The 24,026-nt window shown below is 38.3% G+C and overlaps 1 protein-coding gene and 1 long non-coding RNA gene across 3 annotated transcripts in view; one reads left to right on the top strand and one right to left on the bottom strand.

The window, feature by feature from the left end:
• Nucleotides 1-4,041, bottom strand: part of WWP1 (WW domain containing E3 ubiquitin protein ligase 1) — a 59,186-nt gene extending 55,145 nt beyond the window's left edge. Inside the window, exon 1 of one of the 2 annotated variants that reach the window (XM_058831975.1) lies at nucleotides 3,778-4,041. The gene's annotated coding sequence lies outside the window, so the exon portion shown is untranslated. The remainder of the gene's footprint in view (nucleotides 1-3,777) is intronic. The other variant, XM_058831974.1, reaches the window with a different exon arrangement.
• A 19,012-nt stretch (nucleotides 4,042-23,053) lies between these two features.
• Nucleotides 23,054-24,026, top strand: part of LOC131576661 (uncharacterized) — an 82,746-nt gene continuing 81,773 nt past the window's right edge. Inside the window, exon 1 of the long non-coding RNA XR_009277032.1 lies at nucleotides 23,054-23,962. This is a non-coding gene — a long non-coding RNA (uncharacterized LOC131576661). The remainder of the gene's footprint in view (nucleotides 23,963-24,026) is intronic.

Genomic DNA, 24,026 nt, shown 5'->3' with positions numbered 1-24,026 from the left:
GTAATCCTGCAATGATTAATTGCTTCTTACTATATGTGCAATAATTAGTAAGACCTATATGTAACAGAAACCTAAAGGTTTTCCTGACATACTTTCCCTGCAATGCTAAGGAATGAAAAGGAAAAAACAAAACCAAACCTAGCCCTCTCCCCTGTAAACAATTCTGACATCCTATAACCACTCTGACAGCTGATCGCTTGCCTGGAATCTCCAGTGTTTCTCTGTAAAGCAACACTACACTTGCAAAACAGAACTAAACTTAAATATACTTCTGATTAAACTAGCAGGTCCGCAAACACAGTAAATACATATCCCAAGCAGCAGTAATAAGAGCTTTTCACTTACAAAGAGGAATTAAAAACAAAAACTCCCTCTTACTCTCTCTTAAAAGTATCACAGCAAATTTTAGCAAAAACTATGTCATGTCAGTGTTCAATGAGAGAGAGGGCCAGGGTGGGGAAAGAGGGTGCACCACTCTAAGACTTCTTCTTTTTTACAAGCCTTTGCAATGCCTCTTCTGGACACTCCAAACTCCTGCTGATAAGAGGTTTCTCCTTCCAGCTATATTATTATTTTTTTTTAAGAAAACAGAGGTGAGACCACCAGTATTTCCAATGATCCATACCCATGGCCACTTCATGTAACCACAGGAGAACTCCACAATACTACAATAAATCTGAGTGAACATTGACACAGAAAGTGGCCTAATGATGTAATGGCAACAAACTTTGAAAGAAGGACCTGGAGGTAACCAGCTCCTACTGTCTACAGCATTGGGACACAGACCTAAGAATACAGAAGAGTGTCAGTATGCATTGCATAACTCAGAATTCAAAGGAAGAGTTCAGCAGTTCCGGTTTACAAGTTTTGCAAGGACAGGAAAAATAACAGGATTTTTGCTAATATGACACTACCGTAGAAACTGGGGAATCCTGCCCCAGTTTACTCACTTTATTACAGGCACACTGGAGCAGCTTTTCTGATTTTGAGTCACTACGCAACTGATTTTCTGGAAGAGCCAGAAGGGCTTTTTCTTTTTTTTTTTAATTCAGGTGAATGTCACACTGTGAAGAAGCAAGCAAGTACAGTACAAGGCTTGCTTAAAAGATAAAATATTTTTATCAGTAGCTTCACTCCTTTTCAGTCTTTACAAAGGGTGTTTTTAACACAGTTAAAAGTAACTTACAAGAATCACTTAAAGACAGCTTGCAGAAAGCATTTATTTTTGTTTATCACCCAACCATTACCCCACCTAGCCTTCATACTTCATTATCTCAACTCAATTCTATAATCAACTTGGGGGTTTTTGTGGGGGATTTAGGTTGCAGGGGTTTTTTTTAAGCTAACAATGAGTATTTGCTTTAAGTGCATAAAGAGAAGATATTTCCAACTAACAGACGTGGCTTAGATCATGATGCTTTGATCATGGCACCTTAGTTTTCAAGTCTAATGTTTTAATGGCATAAGGAAGCATGAAGAAACTGAATGGTATACCAACTCTCTGCTATAGATCCTTACTCCTGATTCTTCCTGTCCAAAACCCAGAAGAAATCTCTTTCCTCACACACATTTTTTTCATGAGAAACAACAGGGCAGTGGGTAGAAATTCCAACTTATCCATATTTTCCACTTCATACTGAAAGATAAAAAGGAAGATGAAAAGCAGTAAAACCTGCAAAAATTTCTCCTTCTTCCAAAGGTTCCATAGACTCCACTCCAACGCAAGTGATTATTTAAACTTTATTGAAAACTCTTTAAAAAAAACCATACTGTCTGACTTGCAGTGTTTTTTTCACTGATATTTAGCAACAAATGTAAACTATTTTACAAACAAAAATAATCCGTATTCTTTTGGTAACAAAGTGTCCCATACCAAGAGAATAAATTGGTCCCAAAGCTCTCAATCTTTTAAATTTAATTGCGTATTTAAGGGAATTGTTCTCCAATATTGTTGGGGAAAGTCTATGGATAGTACTAAGCTGCTCAAGTTAGAAGCACTTACAGGACTAGACGTTTAAAATAGCTATAGCTCAAAATACACGTTGAAGAAGTGACAAAGGGGTTCTAAACCCACAAGTTCACAAGCAGAATCAACCAAAAGCATTTCTAGTTGCCCCATTGGAAAGCATCTTTGTCATGAATCCAAGGAAATTGTACTTTTGTGGCTGTAAATTTTTTCTCAAAAGGATGAAAATCTTCAGATTTTTTCTCTAAATATTATATATAAATTTATTTAGTCTTTATTAGTATTTAAATCGACCAGAAATAGTTATTCAGTTTATACCTTGACCAACACGGACTCAGATAAGGCAGCAAAGAATTTTTTTTTAAAATATACAACCAGTCCAAGTTAGTAAAGCATTACCATAGCCAACATCAACCCCTTTGTTCCTGTATTGCAGAGATTAAACCATTATTCCAGTTTTAAGAGTAGACTTATTACGATGAAGATCATACTGTCTTTCACATGTATGACCATATATAACCCAGCTACCTTCAGTCAGTGACTGCATCCCCTAGTAAACCAGTATTATTAAACTTGCATAACCTGAGGTTTTTTTTTTAATGCACGGCATCCTGATTACTTTTTATAAGACACAGCTGCCTTGTGAAAATACAACTGAAATATGAATACCTCTTTTTACAGTTTCACCCAAACACTGAAGAGCTCCCATTAAAATGATTAGATGGTGTTAAGTCCTTTTTTCTCTTTGATGTACAGTTTAAACATTTATAGATCTGGAAGCAGAGCTAGATCACCCTAGTTAAACTGGGATGAGAATTGGTATCGTTCCAAAAATAAGACGACTACAAATAAAATCAAGTAAATAAACACACGGAGTTGTAACATTTTGCAACAACATAAACAAAGATAAACGACACAAACAGGTCTTTTGAGGTTTTCAAATTCACCCAGCGTGCTCAGCCAAACACCCATCACAGGGACCCAAGAGAGGAGCAGACACCTACAACCTGAGCGCTGACCGAGAACACGCCGCCCTGCGCCCTGGCACCGTGAGGGGCGACAGCAGCGCACCGGGGAGGGGACACGGCTCCTCACCTCCTCCCTCCCCGGCTTCACCAAAGAAAGGTGAACAGAAACGTAACAATATCCTTCTCCTCTGCTTTCACCCCGCACATAAGCAAGCCAGGGCCGACCACAGAGCTGCCTCGCTGACTCCTGCCACTAAAGCCTCTCGCAATCCACTCAGCGTTGACACAGGTCACGACTCAGCCCTCAGTCACCCTCTCAAAGGCCGTAGCCAGGAATAAACAAGGTTATTCCCCTGACACCGGACACCGGCGACACTCCCCCTCCCTTCTCCCCCCGCCCCACAGCGGCACAGGCTCACCACAGCCCCGACCCTCCCTCCCCTCGCCAGGTGCGGGCCCAGAGGCCCTCAGCCCTGTCCAGACGCCAGCCAGAGAGGGAGACGGCAGAGAAACAGCAATTCCCCGAGCACCATGTGGGGCACCGGGAGGGGAGAAGCAACAGCCGCCGCCCCCAGCCAGTAGAGCCCGAGGGGTGCGACGAGTGGAAGGGCCGGAAAGGAGAGACCGAGACCTCACTACGACTCCCTTCGCCATTTTAGCCCCCACGCCCATTCCCCTCCTCCCCGCCCCTCAGTGACAGGGGCAGATCGCACCCGTCCAGCGCCCACCCCCCCCGGCTGCCCACGGCCGAGCGGCGGCGAGGAGCGAGGACGGCAGCCGTGTTTCTGCCGGGCCAGACCGCAAACCGAAGCGGCTGCGGCACAGCCTGTTTTGTGCCCTTACCGTGGCTCGCAGCCTCACAGCTGCTGCCGCCTCCTTCTCCTTCCTCCCACCTTTCTCTTCTTCTTCGCTTCCTCGCCGCCGCGGCGGCTCCTCACCCCTCCGCGCCGCGCTCCGCCGCCGCCGCCGCGCAGAATGATGCCATCTCACAGCGGCATCGGCGGCTCCCGCACCACAGCCCTCCTCCCGCCCCTCCCGGCGCTGCTCCCGCCGCCGCTCCCGCTGCTCCCGCCGGGCGCCCCCGACGGCCGGGCCAGCCCCGTGCGCGCGCCCGGGGCACGGGCAGCAGGAACTTGTGGAGCTGAAGCCGCTGGAGCCGCCCCGGCGGGAGGGCCCAGTCGGGACCGAGCAGTGCGCAGCGGCGGTGGGAGGGAAGAGGCGAGCCTGAACCGAGGCTCTTCAAAGGGGACAGGGCTTATTCCTAGCGCCTGCCCCGGGCTGAACCAAGTCGGGCGCCGCGGCGGGGAGAATAGCCGAGAGCACGGAATCGAGCTCGGGGGAAGCGGGTTCGGGCTGCAGCCCCGGGGCACCGTCCGCGGGACAGAGCCTGCTGGGGCAGGATAAGGAGGGCTCCTGCGAGTCGCTGTCCCCCGACAAGGCTGCTCTGCGGCGCCGAGAGCCAGCACACCCCGGTGCGGTGCGAGCGATAAAGGCGGGGGGTGTCTCCTCCTCCCGCCTTCCCTCCCCGGCCGTGCAGGCAGGGCGGGCTCCTGCGCCCCGTCGGGAGCTTCTGCTGCCGCCGCCGTGACAGGAGCCCCTGCCCGCCATCCCCCCGGCCGGCCCCCGTCCTCCGCCGCCGGACCTCGTCCCCCTCTCTGAGTAGCGCAGCCTTTCCTGTTCTCGGGCGGATGGATGAGGCAGGGGAGAGGCAGCTCCGCGCAGCCCTGGGCAGCAGAGCTGCCCCTCTGCAGGGCGAGACCCCGCCCGCCCCGGCTGCACCTCCGACAGCCCCGGCATGGGCGCGGGGCCGCTTTCCCCTGGCAGGAGCCGCAGGCCTCCCCTGCGGATTTGCAAACCCAACAGTAGTTATATGCACAAATATGTGGAAGTTGTGCCTTACATTGAAGACTAATGAAGCTTTGTCCTCGTGCTGTACAACATAGCGCTCTGGAGGCAGTGATAGCATGAACTTTCGGGCATAAACAAGGCCTTTGAGTGGCTGTCCCAGAAAGTCCAGCACTACTGTTAATTGAAAGGAACAAAAGCTTACAGTATGAGACCCTGAAGCAACTTCCAGCAACGTCTGGTATTTCATTATTCTTAAAAAAAAAACAAACAAAAACATGGGGGCCAGCAATCTGATTTGGGCATGTAAATTCTTTCAGGAAATTAAAGGAATGTTCTCAAAAGTACTACTTTCCAACCTATTTATTCTTCCTAGAAAATCTATAGGAAAGCAAAGTTTCAAAATGCAGTTTGGAAAGGAAACAGTATTTACAGGTCAACTTTAAAAGTATCTTAGAGTACTCTAGAATAGAGAATACTGATCTGCTCTTGGCTGGTAATGCTAGTACAAGTGACTGAAAACAGTGATGGCTTGAGCTTCTGCACACAGCAAATGTAACAGAATATGTGGGCTCTACACTCGCAAAATCTGGTGTGGGCAGCATGACTAGCTGTGTGCAGTTAGCAATCTAGTTGCTACTTGCAAGTTAACTAATTTAATCCATCTGGTTTACAGAATTCAACATACACTATTTTCTCCACAACAATTAAGGTTTACATTTAAAGAAAACTGGAGTCCCTATTTTGTTCTGAGATTGTCCAAAATTAGGAACTTGCTCACTCCAAGGAACCACTTTTACAATGTTTTGGTAGCACTTTCAGACTGTGGCACTAAGTTCCATCACTTTCCTGGCTGTTTTTGTGGTGTAATGCAAGCTAATTGAAATGGATGTAGCATTATGTTTCCAGCTACAAAGGGTGGGTGAAGGTGTAAATGGCAACATTCTATCTCTGGTCTTTGCAGAAGATATTGATTGATTTTCTATAAAACTATTCTTGTTACTAATATCAGTAATCTGATACTGATATTTCATGGAAATTATAAGCATTATTTCTTAGGATATGTGTAAAATTTCTAAGTGCTTCTTTCCTGCCTTATGAAGTATGAAAAATGTGTAGTTACTTAATACTCTGTACATGAGTTATGGGCTTCTCTGGCTTGCCTCCTCCCTGTTTCAAAACACATTTTGTCATACATTTGTCTCACTCCAGGGAACAGTGACATTCCAAGTATTCTTCCATCTTAAAAGATATTTGATACCCTAATGAATGCAGAATGTCACATGTTTGTTAATGCCACAAGTTTGGTTTTAAATGTCTTATAAAACCTCTAGACTTTTTAATATTTCTGAGTACTTTTAGAACAGTAGGTAATATAACATAGAATCATAGAATGGTTTAGATTGAAAAGGACCTTCAACTTCATTCAGTTTCCCTTCTCCCTGCTATGAGCAGGGAGACCTTCCACTAGACCAGGTTTTACGCAGAGCCCCATCCAACCTGTCCTTGAACACTTCCAAGGATTGTCCATCCACAACTTCTCTGGGCAACCTGTTGTAGTGTCTCACCACCCTCACAGTAAAGAATTTCTTCCTAATATCTTATCTAAACCTGCCATCCTTCAGCTTAAAGCCATTCCCTGTTATCCTATCTCTATATATCTACGTGGTAAAAAGTCCCTCTCTGATTTTCTCGTAGGCCTCTTTAGGGACTGGAAGGTCTCTCTAGGGCCTGCTGTTCTCCAGGCTGAAGAATGCCAACATTCTCAGCCTGTCTTCATAGAAGAGCCCATTCACTTTCCAGTCCCCTGATAGTATTAATGGTTAAAAACTATACATTGAAAACTTGCTGAAAACATTCAAATTATGGAGTTACACTTGTACTCATCTGAGAAAGTGCAAATACAGTTGTCTCCATTTTGCAGATAAACACTCGTTTGTTTGTTTGTTTGTTTTCTTCTTTGTTTTGTCCAGAAAAGATTACAGATGCAATCATACAGTGCTGAAGGCTAGTAGAAATTAATGCAGGTCTGGTGTCCTTGTTACTTTAGAGTTTTGCTTTTTATAGGGTGAAATAAAGAGTGTTTATTAACCCCTTCACTATCCTTTTAGAAAGCTAACCTGAGGTAAAGTTTGATAAGCCACTAAACTTACCAAAACAAATCAACCAAAGTTGGAATTTTGCAAGAGGGTCTGCATGAAGATGATTTTTTTTAAAAAAGAAATATAAGAGTACCTTCTATACACAACATTCCTGAGATAGTAGTCTATGATACTAGTGAAAGACTTTAACAGCATCTCCTTGTGTATTTCTGACATTTTTTTTCCTTTACAAAGTAAGGAGAGTTTTGGAGAACCTGGATTCAGAACACATCTCTGTAAAATAGACTCCAGAATATACTGGGTTTATCTATCCTCAGATTTTAATACATCTTGTCTGGCATGCTTGAACAATGAACATTTGATGTGTTAATTGTATCTTACCTTTTCAGTAATTGTTTCTCTGATGTAACTGCACAAACAGGAGTGGCAGTGAGCTCTGCTAGCCTTTAATTGTAAAGTCTGAGTGACAGTACTTTTGCTTAATTTATACTTCTGGAGAACTCTTGTAGTCTTCAACAGGCAGTAAACCAGTACAATTGCAAATTAATGGCTTTCATAGCCCATAAAATTACTGTACAATACCATCTATTTGCATTTCTGTTTGTCTTTGATTTCTCTAACATTTTACTAAAGCCTTGTGTTAAGTTATAATCCCTGAATGTTGCAGAATAGTTTAAAAACTTCTGTAGAAAAGTGAAAGTAAAGTGTAATAATCCAACTTCCTTAACAGTAATTCAGTGGTAAAAGATGAGGCTGAAACCAAATCTTTCTTCCATTAATAGACTCCAATGCAAGCTGATTTCACCTGAGAAAAGGCATGCAAAACTAGTCAATGTGGTTTCTGTTTGAAATGAGCAAAGTTTTATAGTACAAGTCTTAAATGCAACTGGTTAGGTTGATTGCTTATTCAGCCCTAATTTCCAAATGGGGGGGGGAGGTAAAAAAAGTACCTAATGAGAGTAGAGGGAAAATTTCCTTGGTAATTGTTGTTTGGTTTTTTTTAAAGGAGATTTATTATTACAGAACTCATGCAGAGTAAGAAAAATTTTGGACAGTTTCTTTGGACCATATTCAAAAAAGCATTTAGGCACCTGAATTGTGGTTTAGATAAAACATAAATTTTACCTTCAAGAGCACAAGCCACAAAACCCAAAACTTGGGTGATGTAGTCACCCAAGTCTGCCAGTGAATGTACTCAGTGTCCATAGGCACTGGCAACAGGAACCTGGTGTCTTCATTTCAGTAAAAAAATTACTGCTTGGCTTATGCCTGGTTTGGTTGGGGTCCAGGTGGTGGGTAATATGCCACCTAAGATCCATGGAAGGGTGAATCAGGCAAATGTGATTAAAGGTGTATCCAGTACAAAAAAGATCTGAAATCAGTACAGAGTACAGAAGTTACAGTGAGGACAAAAGCAAGGAGAAACATGGTAGCAGTGATCACCAGGAATTACAGTGTCATGATTGGAGGACTCAGAACCTAGAACAACCTGTGTTCTGTGCCCTCCTAAACTCAAACCAATCTCTCCTTCCAAGTCAGGCTGTGCCCAATTAGTGCTGTCTGATCTGGGACCAGGATTATCCTTCCTGTGCCAGCTCTCTGCAGCTTTGCAGAGGCACACTGAAGTAGTGCAGCAGAGTAGTGCTGGACAACTCAGCAGCCAGGGAACACGAGCTAGAACAGCTGGGAAGTCTTAGTTTCTGGTCCTGCTTCCCAAGAGTGTTCAGACATTTTAATCAATGGTTTTTCAGTGCACAATATTGGCTTCTGTTCCAGGGCAATAAACACTCCCTATAACAACTGAATGTCTGCACTTTTGGCATTCAGTCAGAGTCTTCTCATATTGCTCTCTCAGATTCCATGGTTGTTAAGTTCTGAAAGCAGAATGAGTATAGTTATGTATAAGTTTGACTTATATACATGCTTGTGTCTGAAAATTATACCTTAAACATATATTGTCCTTACAAAGTATCTTATTTATATGGTAAATAAGGGATAAGGGTATGTCCCTATGTTGTTATATGGGTCTTTTGATGTTACACTTAGAGTACAATCCTACTTTAGCCACTATTTGCTGTATATAATTAAAAGTCTCCAGTTTCATAATGGTTAAGGAATTTGGGTACTGCACCATCCCATTATTCACTCCTATTTTTTTCTTTCTTTTTTCTTTCTGTCAGAGGTATGTATATGTTGCTTCTTATTTAAGGTGTGAGATATGGATTCTGCTATTATGTATACATCTGGCACAATCATGTTCAAGTTTGTAAAACAAGGTTTTTTATATATGTAGTAGTGTAAATAACACATAGCAGTAATCACCTTGGGTGCACTTAATTTAACTTGATTCCTCACAAAAATTTGGTGTCTGCATTAAAATTAGTAGAAAAACAGTATTGTGGAGAAATTCAAATGAAAAATTGCAGACTTGACTCTAGTTAGTATAAATCAATAAAATTGCTTGCCTCTGGATTTAGACAATATTAGTTTCTTTGTCTACAAATTTGGAATGACAAGGAGATTCTTCTTTCTACACCTTTTTCCAAGACCAAAATTGGTTAATTCAAAAGTTTTAAAATTTTAAGGAATTAATTAATTATTGTGGGGTTAAAACTCATTGATTTTCATCTACAGTTCCAAAAATATTTTTTTTGTGTACAAATGTCTCTCAAAATGTATTCATGAATACAGTTATTTCTATACTTTAATATTGTCAGCTTTTCAGATGTTAGTCATCATTGAGACATTAGTGAATCGACAATCAATTTATTGCTTTTTTCTTGTAAGTCTAGAGGTTTGTGTGTCAAATCCTAATAAGCTATGAAAACAACTTGTCAAAGGGTAGTTGTTTCTGTGCTATCTCTTAGCAGCACAGAGTTAGATTTACTTTGTGGGGGGGAATTTACAAACCAATACATCTAATTTTGTATTGTAATGAGATTGTGTTGCAATTTCTTTTAAGTCTGGTGCTGCATGGTCTTCTCTAAAATCAGATATCTTAGATTTTATGTCAACATATTGTAATGTATTTGAAAGACAGCTAAAATATGATTATCTTTCAATCAAATACTGTTTTCCCACTGACAATAGCATGAAATGTATTAACGTAAATTTACTTCTGTATTGAAATTGTAGTAGATAAATGATGAGCTGCTGTTGGATGTCTCTTGCTGTGTACTGGGTTACTTTTTTGAAGTATGCCTGCCCTCCTGGCTTGGAAGCAGGGCTGAGGTTAAGCACAAATATTGTGTAAGCTGAATGTGGCTTAGGTGCTTGAGATGAGTATAGAGACATGTATTGGAGAACAAGGGACTCTAGTCGCAGTGGAGGTGATAAAAATCAGAGAAGAGTGTAGGAGCACAGCAGCTTACCTTGGGGTGGAGAATGGAAGAGAATAGGGTTGTTTAGAAGGCGTGAAGTATAGGAAAGGCATTTAAATAAGGGAAGGCAGATAGTTTGGTTTATTCTGTTCATATTCCAGTGGCAGTATTTTGTATTTTTCCTCACCAACAGATTTTCAATGAGTTTTGAAAAAAAAAAAAAAAAATAAAAAATCAGAGTATGGCAAGTTATTTTATCCTCAATTCCCATGGAAGGAAGATGCATGTTTACCAAGTCTGTGCAATTACCCTTAAATCTCCAGAATAACTTTTCTGAGTTCACAGGCCAACTTCAAACATGTCTAGTAAATCTGATAAATTCTTTTTCCTTTAGAAAATAGATGGCAGAGTATAGTAGAAAGCTTCTGTAAATGTTCCCTGGAAGGCCTGCAGACAAAGGAAAAGCTACGTAATTAAATTGCACACTATTAACTGCTGGAGAATGGGGAGCAGGGAACGAGTAAACAATAAACCAGCCAGCCCTTATAAATGCCTATCATAAGAGAAGGCTTCAGTTGGAGTTTGCATTCTTAGGCACCAGAGTCAATCAACCATGAAAAACAAATCTTTAAGAGACCAAGCTTCATTAGTTCCAGGGCTCACTGAGTGATGTGATTTAATTGCAGCACTACCTAAAGCAGTGCTATACAGCCTATAGTCTGTGGGTAATTGATGGTCAATAAAAATCAAAAATAAGCTCAAAAAGCAAGTCAAAATCAGACATTCCTGCACAGCCATATTCTCTCATATATATAAGCAGAAGGGAAGAGAAGAATGAAAATTACCTTTATTTTTATTTGTCTCTAAAAGAAGGCCATTGTGAGTACTTTGGCACAGTAAGCACAAGATGGCTTTTGAATTTGTTTTGCTTCCAGAGGTTAAGTGCTCCTTCAGTTGAAAAGGCTGAGAAATGTAGTGGTCTATAGATTACAGTCAGAGAACCAAAGTCTTGGTTGTTGTAAGAAACCCTATGCCTTTTTTCCCTTATTGCCCTGTTTAGATTGCATAACTGAAAATGATCAAGTGAATGTAATTTGTGTTTGTCCTTTGTCAGAGCATAGCCTAAGTGAACCAGAGTCAGCTCAAACCAGAGTTTGAGCTCAAACCTTCTCTGAGCATTAATCAGAAAAACTAAGAAACCAAAATCTTCAAATTCATATCTTCTGAGACTTAGCCATATATTCTTTCTCTTAACATTACAGTGGTTCATATAATGCTCATGCTTATTTAAGAGCTGAGAGCTCTCTCTCCTTTTAATATAGACTATGTGCTTATTGACTTTCTGTGGAGAACTCTTGCCATGACTTTCTTTTATTCTAAGGAAAAACAAAGATCTTGAACTCAGCTTTCTCCTGACCTACCTCTCTGATCTTTCTGGGGTTCTTACCTGCAGGTCTTTTTTGTTTCTCAAGCCCTAGTACTCCTTTTGTTTCTGAAAATTCCCTCTTCTTTTCCTCAAGCCCTGGAAGTTTTTTGTCTCAGAAAATTGTCTCTTCTTTTTCTCAGCTGGACATAAGAATTAGACCACAGTACTGCATGTATACTAGTAATAAAATAGACTTCTAAATCCATGCACATCTTTTGACAGCTTAGGAAAGTCCTTTTTTTGCCAAGTATTTACAGTACAGTATTGTTTGTTTCTTTATGAATAATCCCAATGTTTAATGCATTTAAATGCATTTCAATTTTAGGACAATGCACCTCCTTGGTAGAACATGGCAATCTTGGTAAACTATTCCTTCCATGACTGTTTAAACTGGCAATGGGAATAAACTTGGAAATGTTTCTCTTTGTCACTATTGATTTCCTTATTCTCTTGTAATGCAGCTATGACACATTGTATTAAAACAGATCATTATTAAAATTTCACTGGCAATTTTTGCATGTTGTGTATTTTAAAATTATGCTTAAAATTTATACTTCTGTAAATGTAATTTGCTATTTAAAATCTTTTAGGCATAGATGGGAGTAATACAATTTTTAAACTGTGGTTTTTAAAACTTCATTTTTCTTATGACTTATATAGGAGAGTTTTAACCAATTAAATATTAATACAGAACATTTCAGTCTTTACTGTAGAAATCAGTGTACTGCTGCCCTTTAAAAGCCTTTAAAAATGCATTGCACTTTTTCTTCTACACCCTGCACATTCAGCTTAACCTGTAAAATCTTTAGCACAAATCTGATGGAGTGATAAAAGACAAGTTTGAAGTACAGCTGCTTTCGTGCTCTTTTCTTTCTTCTGCCTTTAATTAGATGACATCTGTTGATTTGGTGGGCCAGTTTGTGACATGGTCACTAAAATATTGGCAATATCACAAGTAATGCAACTAATTCTGTATTTCCTGCTCAGCTGCTTGAGGTGTAGCAGAGGGAAATGAGCTTCTGCCATGAATAAAAGCCCATGAATTTTAGTTCAGAATGCACAGGGTTTTCCATAGTGATTTCTCTCTCTGATGTAAGACTTTGAAGAAGAGGCTTAGTTCTGGATTTCCACGTTCAGGTCAAGGTATGTTGAAGATATATGTGGGAGATATGCTCAGATAGACCAGTTGTGTTTTTGAAGGGTGAGTCCTATCTTGCACATCTCTCTCTGTGAACTGTAGGACTCTCCTTTAGCTTTCTACCAAGTACTGAGTGAATTACAGAACTGACTGTGCACAAAGCATCTCACTTATGAATATGGCCCCTGGGGTGGTTCCTATTTTCAGAAAATACTACTACAGATCAGTTTTCTTTCTTTCAGTGGACTGTAGGTGAGAGAAAAATGAAAGCAGGGTTGAAAGGAGAAAGGTAATGGAGGATGGATTTTTTTGAATGACAGAAATCAGAATATTAATTTATTATAAATTGTTATTATTACAACCATTACCGTTATCATTGTCATTATTATTCCTGGTGACAATTTAGCTATTCCTGAGGGAAAAACAATATGTAACATACAACAATGAATTCCAACATAGTTCTTTTCCAGGTGTGTTATTTTCCTCTCTAGAATTTAAAGAAAATACTGATTTGGTGTTCAGGAAGAAATTATTAACTAGATGGAGTAGTATTTGCATGGAATTTTTTTAATTTAAAAACAGTTTTACCTACAAAACATAAAAATTCTGGAACCCCAAAAACATGACTCATTTTCATCCTGCTTCAAAGAATAATTACCAGGAAAAAAGGTATATTGACTGATGTAATTCTTTTCACACAGTGGATTACTCTATTTAATAACAGCAGCACAATATTTAATATTCAGCACAATATTAAAAAATGGATTTCCAGCAATATCCAGTAAAGTTTCTGGATGCTTACTTTGAGTAAAATAACAGTTTACTTGAAAGTGCTAAAACATTTTTACTTGTTCTGAATATTTATAATGATACAAAAATGTGAGTTAGCAAGTTCCCTAGCGATAAAGCTTTTATTATGACTTAAATTAAAAACTACATTCAAGAGGAGAGAGTCAACTTGCCTTTCTCAAATAAAAGTTTTTATTTTCTCTCCTCTTTCCCAAGATGTAGCACACTATGTTAAGGAGTATGCTAGTCTTGCCATATTGAGAAAAGTCACAGACCAATTTTGCTGATTTTTCTTGGTATACAAGTTTATTTTCTAATTTTATGAAAGAAAATGCAAATAAAATTAGTTAACAAAAGCTAAAAAAAGTGGAACCCAATGAAACGGCGGGGATAAAATATTAATGCAGTAACAAAGTGAGAACTCAAATGAGTTTAGATACATAATTTTTTTAATGGTAAGTCACCTTAAATCTGATTGATTTTATACACTCCTGAATGTTTGAGATCAGACACTATTTAGAAGAGAAGTGGTAAAAAAAAGCAGAAATAATATTCCTTTTGAGGCAGAGATAATTCAGAAATTATTCTGAAATAGTTCACTTGTACCAAACAATTGTTTGGGCTTTCTGCAAAGATATGCAATCTGTCCTTGTTCCATTACATTACCCTCTGGGTAGCAACTGAATTGGATTTTTTTCATAAAAAAAATGCATAAGAGTGATCCACATACTTAGCCTTTGTTGTTTCCAAGGTATTTCTTTTACTTTTCAGCAGCTGCGCCTGCTGCACTGACAGTGGCCAAACAGCAAACACAAGGCTTGGACAAGAGCTAAGAACTTGTAATTGCATTTTCAGTCAATCTGAATTCCATTCTAATGGGAATGAGAAGGCATTTTCTTTCAAAAAGCAAAGCTTGAGCATACAGGTCCAGCATAAATTTTATATACACATTCATATATATATATATATTAGAATGGAATTCAGATTGACTGAAAATATATATTGGTAACAAATATATATATTTGGTATATAAAATATTTGGTAATATAATAATAATTGGTAACAAAACTGAGTTGCAGCCAATGTGGCTTTTTTTTTTTTTTTAATTGCATCAAACATATCTGACAAAGCTGGACAGGCTTCAATCAGAAGACTCAAGTCAAATGATCTTTGTGAAGGAGCTAAATTTTTTTAATAATTAGATAGTGGAATGGACTCTTTGTCCCATGATGGTCAGTTATTAAAATCTCTTCTGACCTTTAGCATTGTTGGTATTTTGATTGTGAAAAGATTGTTTTACTGCTGTCCTGAAATGTCTACTTGACATAGTTTAATATATTGCTTTTCTGTGTGGTTAAATGTAAAATCTGCCATATAAAATTCTAAAATTGTTGTTGTTTTTTTCTCATGATTGAAAACAAAACAAACCACCAACTTCTGAAAATCACTGTTAGGAGATTGTAATACAAGTGTAAAGTGGATCAGGCAAAGTCAGTGTCTAGGGAATTTTCCTGCTGAGTTCAGTCCTTCACATATTGAGGAAAAGAATTGACTTAAACCTGGCCAGTAAACTGACTGTCTCTCTGATGTATGTATTCCATTCATAATGGCATGAAATGTTGACAATTTTATGAAGATTTCTATAAGTAATGTAGCATGTGCAGCAACAGTGTCTTGGGTTGTTTTTTCAACACATTTGTAACAAAAAAATTAGTTTCTTACATTTTTTTTCTCTTTTTGTGCTTTTGCCAAAGTACTTTTTCTCACTAATGCAGTTCCTTCTGACAAGGTAGTATATAATTCCTGAGCATCTAGCTCTCAAAACCCAACAAGGCTTTCAAAAGCCAGAAAGATTAATTAAGTTTAAATACATCAAGTATTACATCTTCCATAAGTTGCATACATTTCTAAGTTTACTTTTACCCAGTGCTCTGTTTGAGACAGAAGGGGCACAAATTAGGATAAATTTAATTTTCCATTACTTTTCCACTTACAGCTTGGAAACAGGTCATTAACTTCATGTGGCTTGCAGCCTGAAAGAAAGTGGGAACACATTATTGTATTAGTGTGGCAAAAAACAACCCCAATGTATTTGTTCTTATTGATAATGATAACTCATGTCTTTGTGTAGGCCATGGATATCTGAATATCTTATGTAGGCAGGAGGTAAACAGTCTTTGCTATTGCTTTAAGAAGACAAATATTTTTTCAGGTTTTGCTTCATAACTTAAATTTCATCTTGACAGAAAATTGTATTTGCCACAGAACAAGGTATTTTCCAGCTTAGCAATAACTTTATTGATGTCTTGCCTTGTTTCTGAGATACAAACCCTTCACTGTTATTTTTTTTATCTTAAGAAGACCATGCCTGACTGTACCAGGCTAGAGTGCAACTGTATCCTGCATCATGAACATAAATATGTACACATGACCATTTCAAACTGTCAAAACTTCTATTAAGTTGGTGGAGCCTATTAACAGGGAACTGACAGATTATTTTTCCTGAATTTTGTTATTATTTATGTTAGGATTCATAAACTACTGTGTTAGAGATAGAGAGTCATTGGTCTGAGTGAGAGCATCATTTTTCTTAGCCAAGAACAAACTGCACCGAAACATATTTGGAGAAAATGTGACTTGGTCTGCACTGCTCCTTATCTTTTAAAAATCATCCTATTGCAGTTAGCATTACCCTTGTATATGGTAGCAGATTCCTCCTGAAAAACAGCTTATTTTTTACTCAAATTCAGACACTTTGATTGAGATAAATACAGTATTGTCTTCAAGCAATACTACTATAGACACTTTAGAACTGATGTCACAGTTACCATTAGATTAGGAAATTTTAGTTTTTCAGGTTTATGACAGGTTTTGGTATTGGTCTATATATTTCTGAATTTCTAATTCTGTAGAGACAGACGTTCTAACTGTTTTTTCTTTCAGTGGAAATAGATCATTGTCCCCATTCTGGTTGCTGTGGGACTTTGCCAAAATATGTCAATTATTTGTTCTTTCTCTAACTTCAAATACTGTCTGAGTAATGATTTGACCTTGTTTACCAGCATCCTTGAGTAGGTGATAGAACTCTTTAGGGAGAATTAAAGTTCCAAAAGCTTTTATTTATTTTTCCTTCTGCTTATTTGTGTACATTGTAAGTACACAAACTGAAATGTTTTGAGAGAGTTTTTAATAATCATCATTCTCATTAATGTGCCTGGTGCTGTGCCCAAAACTAATCTTAATTGGTGCACTTCAGAAGATGTGTACTAATTGGAAGGAGTCCAGAGCAAACAAACAGATTTTATCAGACATCTAGAAAATGTGATCTACAAGGAGAGGCTCAGCTTGTTTAGGTAGTTGAGCACAACGAGAGAAAAAACAGAGTCTGTTCAGGGTAGTTATCTTTGATGATAATTTGACCTGCTCTCAGTGGGGGGTTGGACTATGCATTAATGGTAAGATTTGTTGGGAAACAAGTCTTTTAAAAAAAACCTTATGATGGAAATGCTGAGCTAAGACCTGAGAAATGTGCACTCAGTTCTTGCCTCTTCCCAAAGTGGCCTTGGGAAATCTCTCTGGTCTTTGATCCACCAGCACTAATGTGTTAATATTTTTCCACTCTGTTTTGTTTATAGGGCTTAAACCAATTAGGACTTTGGCACTGAAAATATAACTCTGTCATGCTTGCAGCATCTGAATCTAAAATTGCTCCAAACAAGCCTTGTTCTGCCTCTGACTCTTCAAAATATCTGACCTCACCTGTCATTTCACTTTAATATTTTCCAATTGGCTTGCAAGATTTCTGCCTGACTTTTGCCTAGTATTGTCTAAGTCCGAACAAGTTAGTGAATAAGTTGCTTAAACTCACTTAAAAGCAGGAACTGGTGCAACTTCAAGTTGTTTCCTGTCATGCAGAGTCACTGTGTACATTTGCAAAAAAGTCTAGAGACCTAAACTGTGTTGGTATCAGGGCTCACTTTCATCTGGTTTCCAATGTCTGAGGTTTGCAAGTTCATGCCTCTAAGTTATGCTGGCTAGAGCATTTCATTGAGCTTGGGTTGTTCGTCAGACAGCCGAAACTATTTCAGTTCTTTTGCTGTTGGCTATAGATAAATAAGTGCTTCTGGCAGCACAGACCAATCTCAAGATCTCCCTGCTGAGGGATTTAATTGATAAGTTAATGCAGTTGTTGGCATCTACACCTGGGAGCAGCCTTCTGTTCCAGAATTGGATAGCCCACTTACGCTCCTGAGAGGTATAGTAGCTGTGCTCTGAGCTTAGCTTTTGCTGTTGATCAGTGATATGTCTCTTTGCTCAGCTGAGTGCAGGATACATTTTGATTTGCTTAAGCTGTCCAGACAGTGCCTATTAATGTATTGGCACCCTGTGAAGCGTACCTGACAGTTTTTAGCTCTTAGTTTGTGTGCTCTGATAGTGGGTGAAGGGACTCATTATCTTGATTATGACCTATGGGCATTGTGATACAAATTAAAACATACCTACATACTTGCTAATCTCAGCTACTTTGTAACTGAAACAGAAGAGTAGAACATATTTGAAAGTGTCTGCATTCCAATTGCTGACACTTCATTTGAATACAAGTGAGTATTGTTTGGTAAATAAGTTTTGTCAGCAGCATTTCAGAGGCTCATTTTTTATGAGGAACTGGATTATTGCTTTTATTCCCTAAGAGCTAAAAGCTAAATAGGAGAAAAAAACTCTTGCAATAGTGTAAACCTGAAAGAAGGTGGAGATCTGGATTGACTTTGTCCCCTATCATTCTGCTCAGACGGTTCATTCCCCATATTACCAATCTCAACATTTGAACAAAAGCAGCAGCCAGCTAAAGCTAATCTAGCCATGATTAAGGTAATGCTGATTAAGATTGTACATGTATCGATCCTGTACCTTTGTGGTTGCCACCACGACTTTAAACTCCTGTTCCCCCCCTTTCCAGAGTGTACAGCCATAGTTAAAACTAATTGGAGTAATCTCTTCAGCATTAGGGGTTTTGCTCAAAAATACTTTGGGATATTAAACTAGATCTGTTTATTCCACACTGAAAAAATGAGGCAGCTATTGCCATTAAAAAAAGACCTCTCTTACTTTTCATAAAATGGCAATTCATTGCCTGTACTGCCATGGAAAATAGATTGCCAGGTGATGTGTGCTGTGTAAGTCCCCTGTAGGAACAAATAATAAATGGAATTGATGGAATAAATTATTCCATTCTTTGGGTGATATTTAAGAGCAATATGGAATTTCTCTTAGCAGTGATTTTCTTTTGGAGCTGAAAGTCCTGAGATTAATCCTGTATGTAGTCCTTATGAAGTTAGCAGACATATAAATATCCCACCCCTAAAAATGCATATGCCGTCCATAAAGTAGTTCAGTGGATATGAAATACAGCAACTTACATCCTAAGCCATAAGAATACGAAATAATTTTCTAGTTTCTTGATTTCCTGTTCCCTCTCCTGTTTTTCCTGCCAGGTCTCAAATCTACAACAGAGTTAAGGGCTGTAGAGTTTACAGTATGTGAACTGTGGAGATTTTTAATAAATGGCTATGATTTGGTTTAGTAACTTCTTTTTTTTTAGTTAATTCCAAGAAATATGGCACTGCCCACTACAAGAATAAGACTGCACATCTAGATGGAATGTTTATTCAAGGTCTGGCCCTCACTTCTCGAAGCCTTGTGCAATGAAACACTTGATTTGCAATACATTTAGATAAAACAGCGTGTAGGGCACATGAGATTAGAATGACTAGGACTGATTGGAAAGGCTGGCATTTTGATTTGTGACTTAATACTTTTGGCAAGGGTTTGTTTTAATGCAAGACTTGGCTTGTGCTTTGGTGGGGGTAAAATCCTGAGAGATGAAATTACAAACTCTATCATTTGTCATGATTCAATAGCAAGGACTGATCTAAAAGCCATAAAAGAAAAAAGTTACAGTGCTATGATGGCATTCAGAGTGACAGTCTTGCTGCCATGGTGGAGGCTGTAAACTGTTACTGCAGGTTTTAAGAGAAAAATACTAAAGCTCACACCTTTAAATGACAGATTCTTTGCTTTGAAATGACAGAAATAAGACTTTGATATGGAAGTCATGACATTATTTTAGGCAGTCAGTTTTAGTGGCACTTTAAAAGCAGTGGCTTTCCCTGGTTTCAGTGGCTTTCCTCACTTGGTTTCTGCACACTTATTTGAACAAAATGAGGAGTGTACATGCGGCTGGATCCCATATTCTTAATTAAATAGGTCTGTTTAATTAGTCAGATGATCAAAACTGTGGATCTGAAGTGCACCCACTCAGGAGCTCTCTATTGTAGACCATGAACACCAAAGAGGCAAGTGGTGATAATAATGTTTGCAAAACCTCTCAGCTCTTGTCCTCCTCCTTGTCTCCTGCCAATGAGGAATAATCAACATGAATTCCTCTAAAGGTTCTAAGAAAATGTTATTTTTTTCAGTCAGCTGCTCAGTCTGCTCTGACCTGTGCTGGGCACAGTGACCGTGCTGGTTACTACCTGGCACAATATTGCTCACAGCATCCTAGCTGCTGCAGGACGCTGGGCAGCACACTGCCACACTGAGCAGTTTGAAGGACAGATTCAGGTTTTTCATATAACCTTGTGCTAGTGCACAAATGCAGCCTTTTACTCACCCAGAGGCTCTAAACACTGGTCCCACTGAATTCAGTTGGAGCATTGTCATTTATTCCCATAGGAGTATTACCTACAGTAGCTTCTGGTGTATGTAGTTGTATGCTTTTGTTAAGTCCTTTGTTTTATTTTGAGACATAGAACAATTTTATATATATTTTTATATGTTTTACAACATATTGTTTAGACTATTTTGGAATTTTTTTGCAGTTTTTGTACATCCTTGGAAGTCCTAATATTTGCTATAAATAAACTTCATCTGTTTTATTTTTTTCTTCTTTGGCTTCTGCACATTTCCCACAGTGTTAGTACTCCCTCTTCATGTAACATATGATAGACAAAGCACTCTGGTTTTGACTTTGTAACAGTTATGATTGTTCCATCCTGTCTTTTGGTAATATATATACTTCATGAAGCCATTTCTGTCAAAGGTCTGGTTGAAAGGGAAGATTTTTAAGAGCATGATTTAAGCCTTTTGAATTTTTTAATTTCCCTACTAAGGGCAGAGAATATGTGACCTCCATTTTTTTGTTTCTTGGTTTGTCCAGATAAGGGACAGCTTTTGTCCTCAAATTCTGCCATTCTCAAGCTTGTTTGAGATAAAAAAGCTTGGGCTTTTTGGATAATAGTCAGAGTTTGTTTACAATGCTGGTATGGGGTTCAATTGAATTTGGCTGAAGCATTGTTGTAGATATATCAGAATGATGACCCTAAATTCATAGGTCTGATTGGCTTTTAATTATTTGAGTGCTTTTGTTTACCTCTTGTGCTGTGTGGTTTAAATCAATTTAGATGAAAATTTAAAAATAGTTTGCTTTATTTGGCTTCAGTGTATTTATTACAGATCTTTCAAACATTTTAATTGTTTTTCACATTTTTGATGATAAAAACAGGTGTTGTGAAGGAACAACTTTTAAATTGTTCTAGATTGATTCATGCTATGGTTTCTCTCTCAGTTTCCAGCAGGTCTGTGACTCAGTAGAAAATTCTGTATTTGATGCACATAAATGTAAATGTGTGTGTGTGGGTACATGCACATTTACACAGCAAAGCAGAAGTTTCAGAAAGCAATGTGACACAAAGAAAAAGGAGTATATACATTTTCAATATAATATTAATTACATAAGAATGTGTACTTTTTCTGGATTGGAAAAAACCCAACTATTATCTTATCAAGGACCTTGAAAGTTCTACCTGTTCCTTTTCAGTCAGTCTGATTTGCTGTTACATGTTACAAGTAGCAAGTTAGAACATGTAATTAACTTCAAGAGAATACATTTTTCTTGAGTAATGCTTAAAATAATTGTGGAATGTGGATTCCAAATAGTCAAATATTTCTCACAGTGTGTCATCAATATAAGTTTTTTTCCCTTTAAGAGCTTTGTTCTTTTATTTCTCGAAACAATTTTTTTTTTCTTTGTAATTTGGGAGACATTCCAACATATTGAATGATTTTCTGTTTGTTTGAGAAGACGTTTTGTATTATGTAAACTGTTTTAACTGCCTGGTAGATATTATTGCCATTTATCACTGATTTTTTCTATTATTTATATTGCATTATTTCTCCACATTCCTCAGTAATTCAGTATAGCTGTCCAGCAAATCAATGGATTTTGTCTTATTTCTTGTTTAAACTGTTATGGTAATATTCATCATAACAGCTTTATAAATCTGATGCAAATCCAAACACTGGCCAGCTGTCTCTGGATTGTTTTTGGTGCTTCCTGAAAGTCATGCTGGAATTGACAGAACCAGAACAAGAGATTCGACTATTGCCAGCTGACTGTGAGTCTAGAGAAAGTCTTATGACCACATGCTGATATGATTCATCCTATAAATCTTCAGTACTTAACAAACGCACCTAGCGCAGTAATTCATGCAGGACGGAGGGACTGGGCATGGGAGCGCTTCCAACACCGCAGCCCGGCCCATCCACAATTCAGCTGCCCAGCTGTTTGTGAGCAGATGGCAAGCACATCAAGCCTGAGCTGCAGCTCAGTCAAAGATGGGAAAGAAAGATTCACATCTCTCAAAGCCCACCAGGAACTCATTCCTGGTCCTGCTCTCCATCTCTCATCAAAGATGCAGCCCAAGGGGCATAGTCATCATAATCATACTGGACAAATTTCTCTGGGTGGGCTTAGCCCTTAAAGAGTGTGAACACAAGTTCTTATTGAGAAGTGAAAGGGAGAAAATGAAAAGTGGCTGCTTCCCATTCCCCTATGTTATAGGTTGACATTACCATCAAGAAGTTAATGATGCCCTTGGTAGTGATTCTGTGATAGGAACTTCCACTATAAGGTCTTGTTAGAGATGATATATAGCCTTTATATCCCCTTTATATTGGGTTCCTTCCAACTCAGAAAACTCTATTATTCTATTTTATATATCTATATTTATAGATTTATAGATCTATAGATTTATATTTGTATATACACCAGCATGAAGACTATTTTACTAACAAGGGAGAAATGTAAATTATATTATTTATTGAAAAAGATAGATTTTGAAGAGTTAAAAGTCCTAGTTTGCTTGTCCTTGAATTGAATATTATTGAGGTCTATTACATCCTGTCCTCATTTGGCAAATATCTAACATTTGTTTTCAAAAAAGCATTTATCAAAACTGATGCTGTCCTTTCCATAATCTAAAGACCAGTTCTGCTGACAACACAGTCATGAAAGCTGCAATTCCTGCTCACTTCTTTCTGATCCAACAGTATCCAGACTGTAACAACAGCAGCTGCATATCTTCCCTGGCACAGAATGATTTAGGGTGGAGAGCAGATTCTTTCCCCTTCAAATCACTTCAGAAAATTCTTGGCAGAAAGTCAGCTCATTTGTTTTGTTTGAGTAAGGAGGCCTGATTTATCAGTACAGAAAAAGTATTCATGCACTGTGCTGAATTGTATGAATTTGTATGAAACTGTATGAATATGTATGAAGTTTCTGTGTCCTGGACTAGCTTGACTTTGCTATTCTTCCGCTCCCAGCATTTTTTAAAATGCAATTATAGAATTTCATGTAATTTTAATGCAAATATAGAAAATTGTACAAATTTGTGGCAATGTTTTCTATTGATTTCTCCATTGAAGTTAGTGTAATAGTTTGTGATATAGTTTGTGATATAGGAAAGCATTGATCACAGATTAGACTGTAATTAGAGTCTCTTTTTTTGTTTCTTTTTATTTTTTCTGAGTTGCTGGATCTACTAAATACTATACCTTGATATAGAAATAAGACTTGTATTTTAATCTAATACACTTACTAACTTTTAGTCAATTTTTCTAAATTCTTACTAAATTATTTCTAAATTAAATTATGAAAATATTATTTAAGCAATCATATAAGGTTTTCTAGATTTCACAATTAAGCCAAGTATTAAAATCATCTCAATTCTTCATTAAATAAGATATTCTGGTATTTGGTCCTTTGGCATTATTTGCAATTCAAGACGTGTGGTTTTATAAAAAACCTACAAAGTTTCTTACTTTTTCTGTATGAATCCATGTGTAAATTTACACATTATAATGAGAGCTTTATTATCTCTCAGTTTTTAAAATCATGTTGCCTGAATGTTTTCCATAATTCTGAGGTGCTGGCATCAGATATGGGTTTTTTTTGTCTACTCAGCAGGAAATGGATTCATTTCTGTATCATATTTACTGGAGCAACAGACAGCTGAAGAGTGAGATTTGCTGTTGTGCAGTCTGAAACTGAGAAGTCATGCAGAAAATCAAGGTATGACCTGTTTGAAAGATAAAAGGGCAAATTCTTTGAACAGAGTAGGAAGGCAGAATGTTGA

This window comes from Poecile atricapillus, chromosome 2 (assembly GCF_030490865.1).
Source record: "Poecile atricapillus isolate bPoeAtr1 chromosome 2, bPoeAtr1.hap1, whole genome shotgun sequence".
NCBI lineage: Eukaryota > Metazoa > Chordata > Aves > Passeriformes > Paridae > Poecile > Poecile atricapillus.
The sequence above is the reverse complement of the archived record's forward strand: the minus strand, read 5'-3'. Positions and strand labels throughout refer to the sequence as shown.